A 14,647-nucleotide genomic window follows, 5' to 3' on the forward strand; every position below is an offset into this window, starting at 1 on the left:
TTGTTTATATTATCGAACTTAAGATCGCGTTAGAAAAATTAACACTGCCTGTATGAAATACCTCTGCTTTTTCAGCTTTCTGGCACGAAAAAAGCATGTTTTTCAAGCCGGTCCTGAGAAGGGCTATGGCAGTTGATGATACAGTAAGCCTTAACCATTCCAACATATTAAGTAGAAAAATATAAACATAAAATAATGTAAAACGTCTTCATTCACTCCCACCCAGTCTCTACTGTAGCTCTCGTGTCCTAAATGACACATTCTTATTCTCTATTGGTTTACTTATTACCTTTATTTTTGGGTGTGTAGGCTATTTCTGAGGAATCAGTGATGCAGGGCATTTATACAGCTCTACAGTCCAATAGAGTACAGTAGATGGTAACATAACTTTATTTTTGGGTTTGTGGTATATTTATGTGGGGACTATTATCCAAGTGCCTGTTTTATGGTGTGCCATCAACTTTGCTTAAGATATATGCTCCTGTTGTCCAGCAAAGCATGAAATCTAGTTTGCTAGAATAAGCATTCAGTCCAAAAAAAAAAAAAGAATTTGACTCCAGCATTTGATGCAGAGTGTGTGCAATGTATAATATGATTAGAAACTAACCCAAAGTGAAAGAGGGTATTACGTAACTGTACATGACCACAGGCAGCATTATTTAGAGGTAGTCACAGAGTAGTACCTCAGTTCTGAAATCTTTGTTACCTATGCTGGCATATAAAAAAAAAAAAAAAAAAAAAAAAAAAATGCCTTAAGCAATGTCGGGAAATGTTTGAGCGTTGCTTAACTCTAAAATGTGTTATGTTTCCTGACAATATTTTTATCAGTATACTACAGTATACCAAAGTTTCTGCAGGTTTGATGAAAGTAAATTTTAAACTTTTTAAGTTCTTGATTAAAGCAATAAAAAATATGTGCCAGAGGCTCAGAAAAAATGTACCTAATTCAAGGGGAAAGGCTTTTGTTACTCACTGACTGACATGTGGTATTGTTTTAAGCATAAGCTCACTTAGTTTTGGTCAGTTTTAGTGAATAGATCTTAATTTGAGTATGTTTAGACATTCATTTTAGCAAAGTAAAACATATTGAGGAAGATTTTGTCATGAAGGAAGATTTTGTCAGAACCCCCATGTCGTTCCATACCCGTAAAAGCTTAGTTCGTCTTCGGAACACAATTTAAGATATTTTGGATGAAATCCGGGAGGCTTGAGACTGTCCCATAGACTGCCAAGTAACTCACTCTGTCAAAGTCCAAAAAAGTATGAAAAACATACAGTATGAATAGTCCATCTGCCATCAGTGGTTCAACTGATGCTGCGTATGCTCTTCTGTATCAGCCGCGCCACAGGGATGCGCTGTTTCTACGTGTATTTAGCTTTGATTAAAAAAAAAACAGTGCATCCTTGTGTCGCTGCTGATACATAAGAGCATACAAAGCATACGGTGATATGGAGAGACACAGAGGAGACAGTTGACAAAGGAATTGTTGAATAAATGTTTTCTTCGCTTACAAAAATATTCTCGTCGCTTCATAACATTACGGTTAAAGCACTGATGCCAGATGGACTATTCTGACGATGTCTTTCATCAGGGCTGCACGGTTATGACAAAAAATCATAACTGCCGATTATTCCCTTGAAATTGTAATTGTGATTATTAACTACGATTATCACAATTTACACTGAATGCTGTTTATACAATTGTTTGATGCAACTGCATGCCATAATTTTATTTGACAATAAACAAGCTGAAAACACTTTAACTGAAAACCTTTAGTGCTTTTCTATAGTATTAAGCCTCGGATTGGTTTCTTCTTTAAATAAAAAAAAAAATATGAATGGTATTATAGTGTTATACTAAAACTAAAACAATGGAAAAACCCTTAAGATAACATGTAGAAAGGAAAAAAAACATATCTTAAGCCTGCAGAATAACATAAGGAGACTTTGAACGAGTAATTGCCACTTTGAATGATTACATAATTGTGGCATCCATAATTGTAATAGTGATTAGAAATTTGATTAATTGTGCATCCCTATCTTTCATACTTTTCTGGACCTTGACAGTGTTACTTCCTTGCAGTCTATGGGACAGTCACAGACCTCCCAGTTTTCATCCAGAATATCTTAAATTGTGTTCCGAAGACGAACATAGCTTTTACGGGTTTGGACGACATGGGGGTAAGTGAATAATGTCAAAATTTTCATTTTGGGGTGGAGTATCCCTTTAAAGGATTAATTCACCTGCAGAATAAAAAAAAAAATCCTGATATTTGCGCACCCCATTGAGTTTTGTGAACATTTATGTTGCACATGCAAGCTCAACTGGATTTGTATTTTTAGGTGTAATAGAGTTAATGTTATGATTATTTTGTTTGTGAAGTAATTAGTTACATTACTAGTTACATTACTGTGGCGGGGGAGGCGTGGTTCAGCGAGGTCTGCGACGGGAGAGAGAGCGAGGAGACGAGCGGCGGTAAGTGGGTCAAGTGCAAGATAACTAACACCTGGGTCTCGTTGCAGTGATTGGTGTGAGGAGGCAGTATAAAAGCCAGTTGGAAACTGGCTTAAGGAGAGAGAGCTGAGGACTCGTGGGGAGTGCGAACTGGAAGCCCAAAGAGACTAAGGCTGCAATATTGTGAAACAGGAAATTTTGAAGTGCATGCGCATGTGGTGCGATTGTTTTATTTTGTTTAATTAATAAAATACCCACGAGCCTCAGAAAGCCGACCCTGGTCTCCTTCCTTCTCATCCATACAACTAGAAACTGTATTACACTGGTGCCGAAACCCAGGAAGGAAGGAGAACGACGCCGCCATTATGCAAACTCCGTCAGGAACACGGGGATCGCCATTTGCGGAAATCATCACATCGCTCGCGGGTCTTCACCAAGAAAATCATCAGGCCCTGCTGGACTTGCGGGCGGATCAGGAACAACGATTCCAGGCGATGATGCGGGTCCAGCAGGAGGACCGCGAGCTGTTCTGGAGCTTGCTGGACCGGGAGGTTCGGATGAGGTCGGCTTCCCCCAGTCCCATCCCTGCCGCTCACATGCCTCTCACCAAGATGGGGGCATCGGATGACCCAGAGGCCTTCCTGGATCTATTTGAGAGGACGGCAGAGGCATGTGAGTGGCCCTCGACCAGCTGGCCGGTGCGGCTGATTTCCGCTGCTGTCGGGGGAAGCCCCAGAAGGCTGCCCAACAACTGCCTGTCCAGAACCTCCTGGTGTACGCTGACTTAAAAAGAGCCATTCTCCAGAGGGTCAGCCTCAGTCCAGAGCAGCACCGCCAACGCTTCCGGTCATTGGAGTTGGCGGAAGCGGGCCGACCCTTTGTCTTGGAACAGCAGCTCCGGGACTTGTGCCGCAAATGGCTGTTGGCTGGAGGAAGCGACGCCGAGGCCATCCTTGACAAGGTGGTACTGGAACAGTTCATCCTCCCGACTACCAAAGAGAACAGCCCAGTGGGTCCAGTGCCACCGGCCGGCGTTGCTGGATCTGGCCATCCAACTGGCGGAGGACCAGCTGGCGGCGTGCTCCGGGGGTCGGCGAACCCCTCCCATCCATCTCTCTCTTCCCCTGTCTCTCTCTCTCTTCCCCTTCCCCTAAACCTGTTCCTGTTCCCAGGACCCGATTTGCTGGGCCACATAGGGCCGCTCCCCGCTGGAGGACGGGAACCGAAGCAGCAGCTGGGTCACGAGGCCCCACCCGTGGAGTGGGGTTGCCTCAGCTGGAGGGGACTGACGAGGCTCCTACTGCCTCCCCACGGCAATCGTTTGACCCACTTCCTGCTACTAGGGCGGCGGGAAGGCCTGGGCCGGCCTGTTGGCGTTGCGGGGATCCTTGCCATTTCGTGGATCGGTGCCCGGTCATGGAGGTGGGGACATTGGTCCGGATCCCGGACGACCCACAGGCCGCCCCCGATCAAGCTGGGTTGTATCAAATACCTGTGAGTATTAAGGGGGGGCACCAACACGCGAATCACCCGTTGGTATCTAGCCTTACAGCCTTTTAAGTTCAAGGTGATTCACAGGCCGGGGGTACAGATGGCTGTGGCTGACTTCCTCTCCAGGAATGGAGGGGGGGCTGCAGGCCGGATGGCTCCCCGGCCTGAGTCGGGCGTGTGGGGGTATGTGGCGGGGGAGGCGTGGTTCAGCGAGGTCTGCGAAGGGAGAGAGAGCGAGGAGACGAGCGGCGGTAAGTGGGTCAAGTGCAAAATAACTAACACCTGGGTCTCGTTGCAGTGATTGGTGTGAGGAGGCAGTATAAAAGCCAGTTGGAAACTGGCTTAAGGAGAGAGAGCTGAGGACTCGTGGGGAGTGCGAACTGGAAGCCCAAAGAGACTAAGGCTGCAGTATTGTGAAACAGGAAAGTTTGAAGTGCATGCGCATGTGGTGCGATTGTTTTATTTTGTTTAATTAATAAAATACCCACGAGCCTCAGAAAGCCGACCCTGGTCTCCTTCCTTCTCATCCATACAACTAGAAACTGTATTACAATTACTTTTTTCTCCATGAAATCTATGAAATCCCAGTATACACGCTCCCAATAAATATTTGTTATTAAAAGCATCAGCATGTATAGAACACTTTTATTTTTAACTAAAGCAAGCAGCGGCTGCTCCATGCATGGTTTGGCAGAATGCAAGCAAAGAGCGCTGCAATTATAATCTCTAAAAGTCATCTCAGTTCATTGCAGTCTCACAAATCTCTGTTATAATACAATACATACATGTATAATTAATATTTCATAATGTCTACAATTCGTGTGTTATAATGAGAGGATTTGTGAGCACTCAAATTTGCTTAATGCTGCAACACCTGTTATAGCCTAAATAGAAACTCTGTATACGCTTGCGCCTGTAAATCATTTATATTTTATATTAGCTCATGTTGCTTTTGTGCAATAGATAAATAACAATTTTTTTTTTTTTTTTTAGATATTATATGTTTAGATATTTCTATTTTGCAGGAGTCCTGTGAATCATTTTATTCTCTCGCATCCCATACACTGTGTCTGACCACTCGCACCAGCACTCGCCCATCTAATCCCGCGCCGCGCTGTTGCGTCGGAGCTCGTAGGAGCAGGTCTCGAATCCACTGGCACTTGACTCTACAGTACGTGTGCTACATCCTTTTTACAATCTCTAGATTATAAAACACTGCATTCTGTCAGCAATGTAACCCGGCAATAACGTATAGAGACCTCAGCTTGTAATTATACTCTAATTACTATTTTGAAAATTATAACGTTAGATTACTTCGTTACTAAAAAGTAATCAAATTATAGTAACGCGTTACTAAGTAAGGCATTACTGCCCAACACTCCCCCCATGTAATCCAAGATGTTCATGTCTTTCTTCGGTTGAGAAGAAATTAAGGTTTTTGAAGTACAACATTCCAGTATTTCTCTCCATATAATGGACTCCAATGGGAGGCAAGGGTAGAAGTTTCAAATTGCAATTTCAGTGTTGCTTCAAAGGACTACATGAACCCAGCTGAAGAATAAGGCTCTTTTCTAGCAAAACGGTCTGTCATTTTCTGGAAAAACAAACAAACAATCAAAAAAATAAATCATACCTTTTAACTATATTAATTTTATATACCCCTTGAAGTCCACTATATGGAGAAAAATCCTGGAATGCTGTCCTCAAAAGCCTTAATTTCTTTTAAACCAAAGACACATAAACATCTTGGATGACACGGGGGTGAGTAAATTATCAGGAAATTTTTATTCTGGAAGTGAACAAATCCTTTAAGATGTTTTGGTAGATCTGATGACAAGTGGACAATGCTAAATACATGTGTAAATGGGAAAGGTTTTGAGCTTGTCCACTTTTGACCACTTCCAGAGGCAGTTGAAGGCCCTGTTTACACCTGATATTAAGATGCATTTTGGTCAATCACATAACAAGATGACAAGGGAGATACAGTCCCCCATCTTTTCTGTCCACTTTCGACTACTTTGCTGATTTCTCTGAGGGCAAGCTCTATGAGAGGCTGTATCTATGGCCTTTTTCTGATCCTTCAACCTAATGTTTTAAAAAAAGCTTGCACAATTTCCTTATGAATGTGAATTTACCATTGATTTCTGGAAGGGTGAATTAAGTCATTTTAAGACCTGCAGAAATATTTCTTGAAAATTATATGGATCATAAGCATACCATTGCAGAAAGTATTACAAAAATATATGTAATATAATGTATTATTATTATTATTATTATTATTAACAATAACAATAAGAATAATAATAATGTGAGTTCCACAAAGTACAAACTGGATCCCACCAAAGCACTATTATTTATATTTCACATTTGTAGAACCTTTTTCTTTTTTTTCTTTATGTATTTATTTATTTGTGTAAGGGTAGTATGAACTCGAAGTAAGGAGATGGGGCGGAGGAGGGATGCTGATAAACCGTCAATGGATAGAGGTAATTCAGCTGTATTTATACCATGGTGTTGATTAACTTGAGTGTGCTCCACCTGTGTGCCCCCCCACTCCACACACACACACACACACAACACAAAATAAGCACCGAGATCTGGCGGGGGCTAATGTTTGAGAATTCAGCTGGTTGGCAGGCCGGAAGAGCCTTCGTACTCCGGTGGGAGCGACTTGAGCCAATGCTCAACGGGAGCTGTTCACAGTGTTGGAACGGATAAGCCCTACCAGCCGCTGGGGGAGGAGCAAGCGTGATTAGGATATAGGATATATTGATATAGCCCGATCAGGAGGGTCCGGGTTGTCTTGACTGGAATAGGTCACAGTGTCAGCATACGGGGCCCTACTGGCTGACGAGCCCCTGCTGATCAGTGGGCAGAGGGCAAATGCCTGACTGAGAGGGCCCATGAAGCCTCCAACTGGAGATCAAGACTCAGGACGATGGATGTTTGGGTCCTCTCGGTTTGCCAACCAGCTGACATCTGATGGTAGATAAAGACTCACTGCATCAGATGGGTAAGCCTCGCCAGGTGGGGAGAGAGAAAAGAAAAACCCGTCTGGGAGGGCTCTCGCAGCATCGGATGGTCAACCATCAAACGGAAAGGTAAAGTTATTTGGCTGGGAGACTCTCGACGACATCTGACGGGAGATCAAGACTCAGGACATCGAATGGGTAAGCCTCGCCAGGCGGGGGGAAAAGACTTGAAATTAGCTGAGAGAGCTCGGACAGTGTTTGGCAGGAGGTTGAGACTCATGGTGTCGGACAGCTGAGCCTAGCCAACCGGAAAAAAACGTCAAAAAAATGGGAAGGTAAAGTTATTTGGCCGGGAGACTCTTGTCGACATCTGATGGGAGCTCAATACTCACGACATCGAATGGGTAAGCCTCGCCGACCGTAGGATGGAAAAGGTAAGGTTTTTTTTTTGGGAGTCGTCTAAAAAGTGGTTTGTGGGGGAATTTAGCCCCTGAGAATTTCTAAGGCGGAGGTACTCGAAGATGGACTGGTATGGTTGGATTAGAGAAGAAAAGTCAGGTAGTCTAGCCGGGAGGCTCTCGCCGATGTCATACAGGAGCTCAGTACTTAGGGCATCAAATGGGTAAGCCTCACCGACCATAGCATGGAAAAGGTAAAGTTGTCTGACCGGGAGACTCTCGCCAACATCCGAAAGGAACTCAATACTCACGGCATGGACAGGTATGCTTTCCCAGTAGTCAGACACAAAAGGCAAGGTTTGCTCAAGCGGGAGGCTCTTGCGGCATCTGACTGGAGTTCAATAATCACAGCATCAGATGGGTGTGCCTTGCCGGTAGTCGAAAGAGAAAAATATTTGCTCCACAGGAAGCACTCTTGCAGCACCTGACAGGGAGTTTAATACTCAACGATTTGAGTTGTCTTAAAGGGTAGATGCTATGAGGATTACTTTGCATAATGTTTGACAAATCCAATAAGCTGCTTCTGATAACATGTCAGAAAATCTTGGTGCTGCTTTGCATTCGAAAGTTAAGCATACGATGAAATAGAATTTCCTGTGCCAGTGTAGCCCAAATAAGTCCCATGAATCTGGGTGCATAGGCATACCTTTGAAAGCTGAGGTGATGTCGACTTTTGCCAGCCAGCTAAGAAAGGCAACAGCATTTGGTGGAAGGGGCAGTGATGTTGCTATAAAAAAAAAAAAAAAAAAGAAAAAAAAATTGTGATTTTAAATAGAGTAGAGAGCTGTGAGGGAGAGGAGTAGGGCCACAATTGTCAGGGGAGGCAGCCTCACACTTAATATCGGCCTCTGAGGCTTGTGGTGGGAAACTGAGAGAATCATAAGAGAAAAATGGAGAAAAAGAAAGATGTGTTGGTCTCTGTTGCGAGCGGAGACAGCCTCACGCTAGTGTCTGCTACAGGAGCTGGAGGCCATTGAAAAGGCAAAAATGGTTTATTATTAGTGGGAGGAAAAAGGCCGAGATGTGTGGGCCTGTGCTGCAAGTATAGGGAGCCTCGGGCTTGCTTTAGCTGCAGGCCATGGGAAAGGGTGGTTTGTGACATTTTGACGGGAAATGCTAAAATGCCAGAGTAGCCTGCAGTGTTGCCAATTTAGCCATTTCTTAGGCTACCTTTCTTAGGCTAACTTGTTTTCCAAAGCACATAGCAATAATTTATATATATATATATATATATATATATATATACTTATATATATATATATATATATATATATATATGGCAACTTTTAAGTTATTAAATGTTTAAAATACATGCATTTTCATCTTAACCACAAAAAGAAGAAAGTCGGCTAGAGACTTGGAGAGAGGTGCCTAGTGATACTCACCTCACATGTTAATTATGTTGCTAGTTGTTTCCACTTGTTCAATAATAATTGTTTCCTTTATGATAAACCTTAGTTGTTAGTTTGTGCCTATAATCGTTAATCATTTAGGTACATAGTTGAACTTATTTTCGCAAAAATCCATCTTTTTAATCCGTTTATCTGAGTGAAATGTGTAATTTAAAATACAGGTAAAAATGCTAGCGAAAATTAATTCAGAAAATCTGAGTAATTTTACGCCATTTGCGACATGGTTACAAAATGACATTAACATCCCGTTATGTCACAACATCGTTTAACAACTTTAGCAACAAATGACCTACCTTGTAGCAACTTTACCTAAAAAAAAGGCCCGGCTGAATAGTACGCTGCGGCCAGAAGAGCTGCGGTAAAAGGTTCAGACAAAGCGGGAAGCGAGTGAGGCTTTTTTTTGCGGTGAGATCAGAGGCGCGGCCCAGGCTCGTTTGAAGCACTAGCGCTGGGTCTTGTGCGCTGCGGGGTGATGGTAGTGATGGAGGTGAGGTCGGGGCCTTGCGAGCTTTGCTCGAAATATTGGCCGCCCTGTTGTAGTGGATTTAGGAGTAAGGTTTGGCTGATTGCTGGGAGATGAATAACTTTAATGAGTGTCTGGCGGAGAAGGAGCGATCCTGGGGTCGGCAGATTGGCAGGAGAAATGAAAAAATGTCCAGTATAGATGTCATCGTCTAGATGGGAGAAGCTGAGTCTGAGATATAATGGCAAAAGGTGCAGACTGAATGCTGATAAACCGTCTATGGATAGAGGTAAGTCAGCTGTATTTATACCATGCTGTTTTTTTGTATGTATGTATTAGCAGCTCATACTATTTTATAGCACTTGCTATTCAATTCTATATATGTTTATTTTTGAGGAATTATGTAGTTGTTTAATTGTATATTGTCCTAACCATATACAATTATATATATTCTTTCCTTGAACTGGTTCAGAGCCCTGGTTCAAGTATTCTAGTTACAATGAGCTATATTATAGATTACACCACTTATTGAGTCTCTATAGCTGGGGGTGAAATGGAATGCGTGAAATTGCATGGTTTATCACTAGGGTGTTTTCTCCAGGGAAACAGTACATTGCGAGAGGTAAACTCTAAAAAGAGGAAAAAGTCTGAATTGCAAGATGTAAGTTCCTAATTCTGAGAGAGAGAGAAAAAAGTCTGAATTATGAGATAAAAAAAAAGTTACCTTTCTTATATTTTATATTTCATGGTGAAAATAAGCTTTAACATGATAAGCCTATGTGAAGTGTGCTGCTTATATGCTGCTTATAACACATCAGCTCTAACTCTGTGCATAAAACTATGGGACTTTTCAGAATGTGCTGTGTCCTTCTGCTCTGAGTCAGGCATTCAGGCCAGTGGAGCGTAAACGGTAAGGATTTGCCCTTAAACCAGCAGTGTTCCTAGACTGTCATCATGTCTTTAGATGGCTCATGCAGTAGCAAAGCTCTTTCCAGTCACTGCACAATAGGATGATGGCATCTGCAATCTCCCTTTAAAAGGGTTGGTATAGGTAAATGCATGAAAACATGCTATAAAACATCAGAGAAGACTTAGTTTGCTTTTTATCTAAAGGATCCATAAAATAAAATAATAAAGACAATGTCATTATTAGTTACTCACCATCATGTCATTCCAAGCACAAAGAGAGAAATGATCAAGAAACTTTATGTAACAAATTCTGATTTTCGCTGCTTGTAGGGCAGAACTAGTGCACTTCGCCTTTTAAATTAATGATGTTATGCCAACCCTTAGTTATTTACCAATTTATCATAGATGAATGTGAGACTGACTGATGCTCAGAGGGTTTTTGCTAGAAAACATCTTTGACGCATAATTCTTGTTTAAAGTTTAACAACAGCAGTCCTGCCCAACTTCCTGCAGATGTTGTATTTTTATTAAAGGTCAGTGTTACTTGGAGTCATTTTACAGGCTGAAATAACGTTAATGTTTTCTTTTGCCTGTCAGTGCAACAAGATTTTTTTGGTTGCACTTTACTTTACAGTACGTGTACTTACATGTACTTATAGTGTACTTACAGTGTATTTATCTAAGAAAGTTCTGGTAATACAATACTACATGGGGTAGGGTTAGGTTTAGGGGTAGGTTCAGGATTAGTACCTAGTTATTACATAGTTATTGTAATTACTATAATAATTACATAGTATGTACACGAGGAACAGGACTGTAAAATAAAGTGCTACCGATTTTTTTTTTAGCTAGTTATAAGTCATCAAGTGAATCAGCATGCAAGGCATTTTAAATATGATCACAGAACATTTTGCTACATAATAATATTACGTTGCGTGCTCATTTTGTGCTCATCCAAAACAGATGAGCGCAAATCTGGCATCACATTGGTTGTTGTACTTATGACAACAGTTTTTAGAGGGGACAAGTAAGTTTGTGTTTCACGGGACTTGTAGCACTTCTCATCATAAGTACAATGCTGTACCGGGTGAGCTATTGAGCAAGTTTACTATGCCAGAAAAGCCATATACTGTATGTGGACATTGTTTTGTGATGCAAACATGAAAATGTATTAATTTACAAATCATTCACTATGGTAAAATTGATTTGGTGATAACAGGTATTGCAAAAGAAAGTACATGAAAATAGGTGTTTATCAATAATCTGCTCCTGCAATCGTAATTTATGTGTAAAGGAATAAACATTGTTGGAGTTTTACTGTCACTCGTGTTCATTTCAGCTGGAAACTGCAGTGAATTGTAAGCATACGTAAGTTTTTAGAGTTCTGTAGTTTGCGTTTCTCATATAGGTGGTAAAAAAGTTAATTCAAAAAGAAAATGTAAGTGTTGAAGTATTCTAGTTGCAATGAGCTGTATTATAGATTACACCACTTATGCCACAGATATTTGATATAACATATCACTGTTAGTAAGTGAGTCTCTATAGCTGGGGGTAAAATGGAAAGCATGAAATTGCATGGCTTTATCACTCGGGTGTTTTCTCCAGGGAAACAACAACAAAAGATATATCACTCTTGTAATTAATTACTCATTGATCTTAATATATATCAGAAATACGTTAATTTCTTGTTGATCATGTAAGGCAAATAGTTTTTCCTGTTAACCCAGAAACAGTAAAAAAATAAATAAATAAATAAAATAAAATAAAACATTTCATATCAAAGGTTAATTTACGTTAGAAAAAATCTAATTCACAAAAGAGGTTGAATTTTCCTTCCTCATGTCATAAGTCCAAAATTTATAACATATTCCAAACCATATTACCCACACGCACACATGCACAGAGACAGCAATGTTACTACTAAGGGAGAGACTTACTGGAAGCTACATTTCTATCCCTGAGAGGAAACATCAATTTCTTGCTCTTTTTATCCCCTGAAGAAAGACCAAAACTCTCCCCAAAGGTACCAAATCAAATCGTTTTTACTTCGCCACTCTTCATTAGGAAGAGTCAACAAACCCTTATCAGCATTCGGCATTCTCCACCATTTCAGCGTAGATAATTGATTATGTTTGGGAGCCATGTGGTATTGGATGGAACGGAAAGAGATACAGCGCTAAATTAAGTTTACCTTCCACAGGCTCGACCAGACAGAGATGCAGTGACCCCTATTGCTGAGAAAATAATCAGAATGACAGTGTTGAATGAACAACGGACCCATTTTTCACACTGTGGCAGCACAGCGGCTGTTTTGTCGGTGCGAGTTGCTTGCATGCATTCATTCACTGGCACATATCACACACACACACACACACACACACACACACACACACACGCGAGCGCTCAGCCGAGCTGTGTTACCCTTGAGCAGACCGCATTACATGTTGCTTGCTTTATTTCGCTGAAATTATTAAATTGAATGTTCAAATTCCCACAGTTTGCCCACAGCATCATGCAGTGAAGCACATATTTTCCATTGTAGGAGGTCTGGCTAGCTGTGATAAAGGCCCTGCAAGCATGTCGCACAAACACTGCAGCGACTGTGTGAGCAACATTCCAAATTAGCAGCTGCGTTACGTTCAGCTTGACTTAGCACATCTATCACACCTTAAGATTTATCTTCATTATGTGAGATGAAGTCTCTAGTCCACATCTGTTCCAGGTTTTTTTTTTTTTTTTTTCACAAAACTTGCTACTTGAACAGTGGCAGTGTTATTAAACTCATTATTCTAATTAGTTTATTTATTCATTTATTTTTCTTTTTTCAGCTAAGATCACTTCTTGGCCCTGTGGACCTTTAGAAAATAAACTCCCTGAAAGCTCATTAGTTTATAAAATTTGTCTAAAATTGCGTGTAATTTTCACACCAAGTTAATAATTGTAATATGTTTAGCATCTTGACATTTTTTTTTTAAATGACTGACATCTTAAGGCAAATTTTATAGTTAGATTGTATGTATTTTATATTTAGAATTCAATATTTTCATATATTTTGAATAATTTGACAAAATAGAAGTGCATTTTTCTAGTTTTAATTTGATGAGTTTGAAAGTGAAGTGAATTATGTTAAATTATTTGAAATTTGTTGTGGATATTTTTTTCCATTATAACTTATTTTTACTTTCATTAATTAGTTCTATTTTTTTATTTCACTTGTAAGGAAACTTTAAAGGGATAGTTCACCAAAGAATGAAGATTTTGTCATAATGTACCTACCCTCATTTTGTTCCAAACCCGTAGGACTTTTGTCTAGCTTCAGAACACAAATTAAGACATTTTTATTGAAATCTGAGAGATTTCTGTCCCTGCATTGCCAGTCTAGGCAACTATCATTTTAATACTTCAAAAAATTGAATTAGTTTAGTCCAAATTTTCTTGATGGCTTTACATGATGAACAGATTTAATTTAATCTTTTATTTACATATACAATAATCAATGCACATCAGTTATGGCAAATGGTTAGGCTTCTGTTTACGTTCATTGATCAATGTAAATATGTGAATAAAAGCCTAAATTAAACCTGATCATCATATAAATTGATCAGTTCTCTTCAGAAAAGATGGACCAAAACCTCCCAATTCAAATTATTAGTTTTACAATCTCTTTATGAACTTTTTCAAGCTTTTGAAGTGGTAGTTGCATGTTGCACTGTCAGAGGAGGGACAGAAATCTCTCAGATTTCATTAAAATAAATTAATTTGTGTTCTGAAGATGAACAAAAGTCTTAAGGGTTAGAACAATATGAGGGTGAGTAAATGATGACATAATTTTCATTTTTTGAGTGACCTAGGCCTATCCTTTTAACAAAATCAATGATTGTGGTGGAATCTAAACTTTCTCAGTAATTTAGAGTTTAGATAAATCATTACAAGACATTTATAAAGTTAATACATAAAGTCAGCCTCTGTGACACAAAAGTGTCCCGAAACATCCTTAAACTGACTGCAAGCACATAATGTGCCGCTGAAATCTTCCCTGTTTCCAAAGGCTTGCCTGTGTTCACTTTGACCCAGCAGGTTCAGTTGCAGTGACACATTCCCACTAGATCCACCAATTTATTTCCCAGAATGCTGTGTTATTTATTTATTTGTCTTTAATGGTGTGACCTTTTGACACAAAATGTTTTATATGTTTTTATCACACTGCCCTTGTTCCTCCAACTGTGTTAGTGTCTCTAGACACTGACAGGCTTATTTTCTAGTTGTAATGTGGCTGTGGGATCCTTTTATCCTGTTCACCTCACCATTCAGAGGCCGATGTGGAGAAACTCGTTTTGTCAGAGAGCACACATTGTGCTTTGTATAGAGGTCATAGGGTCAGATTCAATCATTTAGACAACCTGGCCATAGCCAGATTGTGGTAATTTCTTTTCATTTTCTAGTTAAAAAAAAAGGACTTTGACAAAAACATGCTTCAGACAGCTTAA

The sequence above is a fragment of the Cyprinus carpio genome, chromosome B24, assembly GCF_018340385.1.
Source record: "Cyprinus carpio isolate SPL01 chromosome B24, ASM1834038v1, whole genome shotgun sequence".
In the NCBI taxonomy this organism is placed as follows: domain Eukaryota; kingdom Metazoa; phylum Chordata; class Actinopteri; order Cypriniformes; family Cyprinidae; genus Cyprinus; species Cyprinus carpio.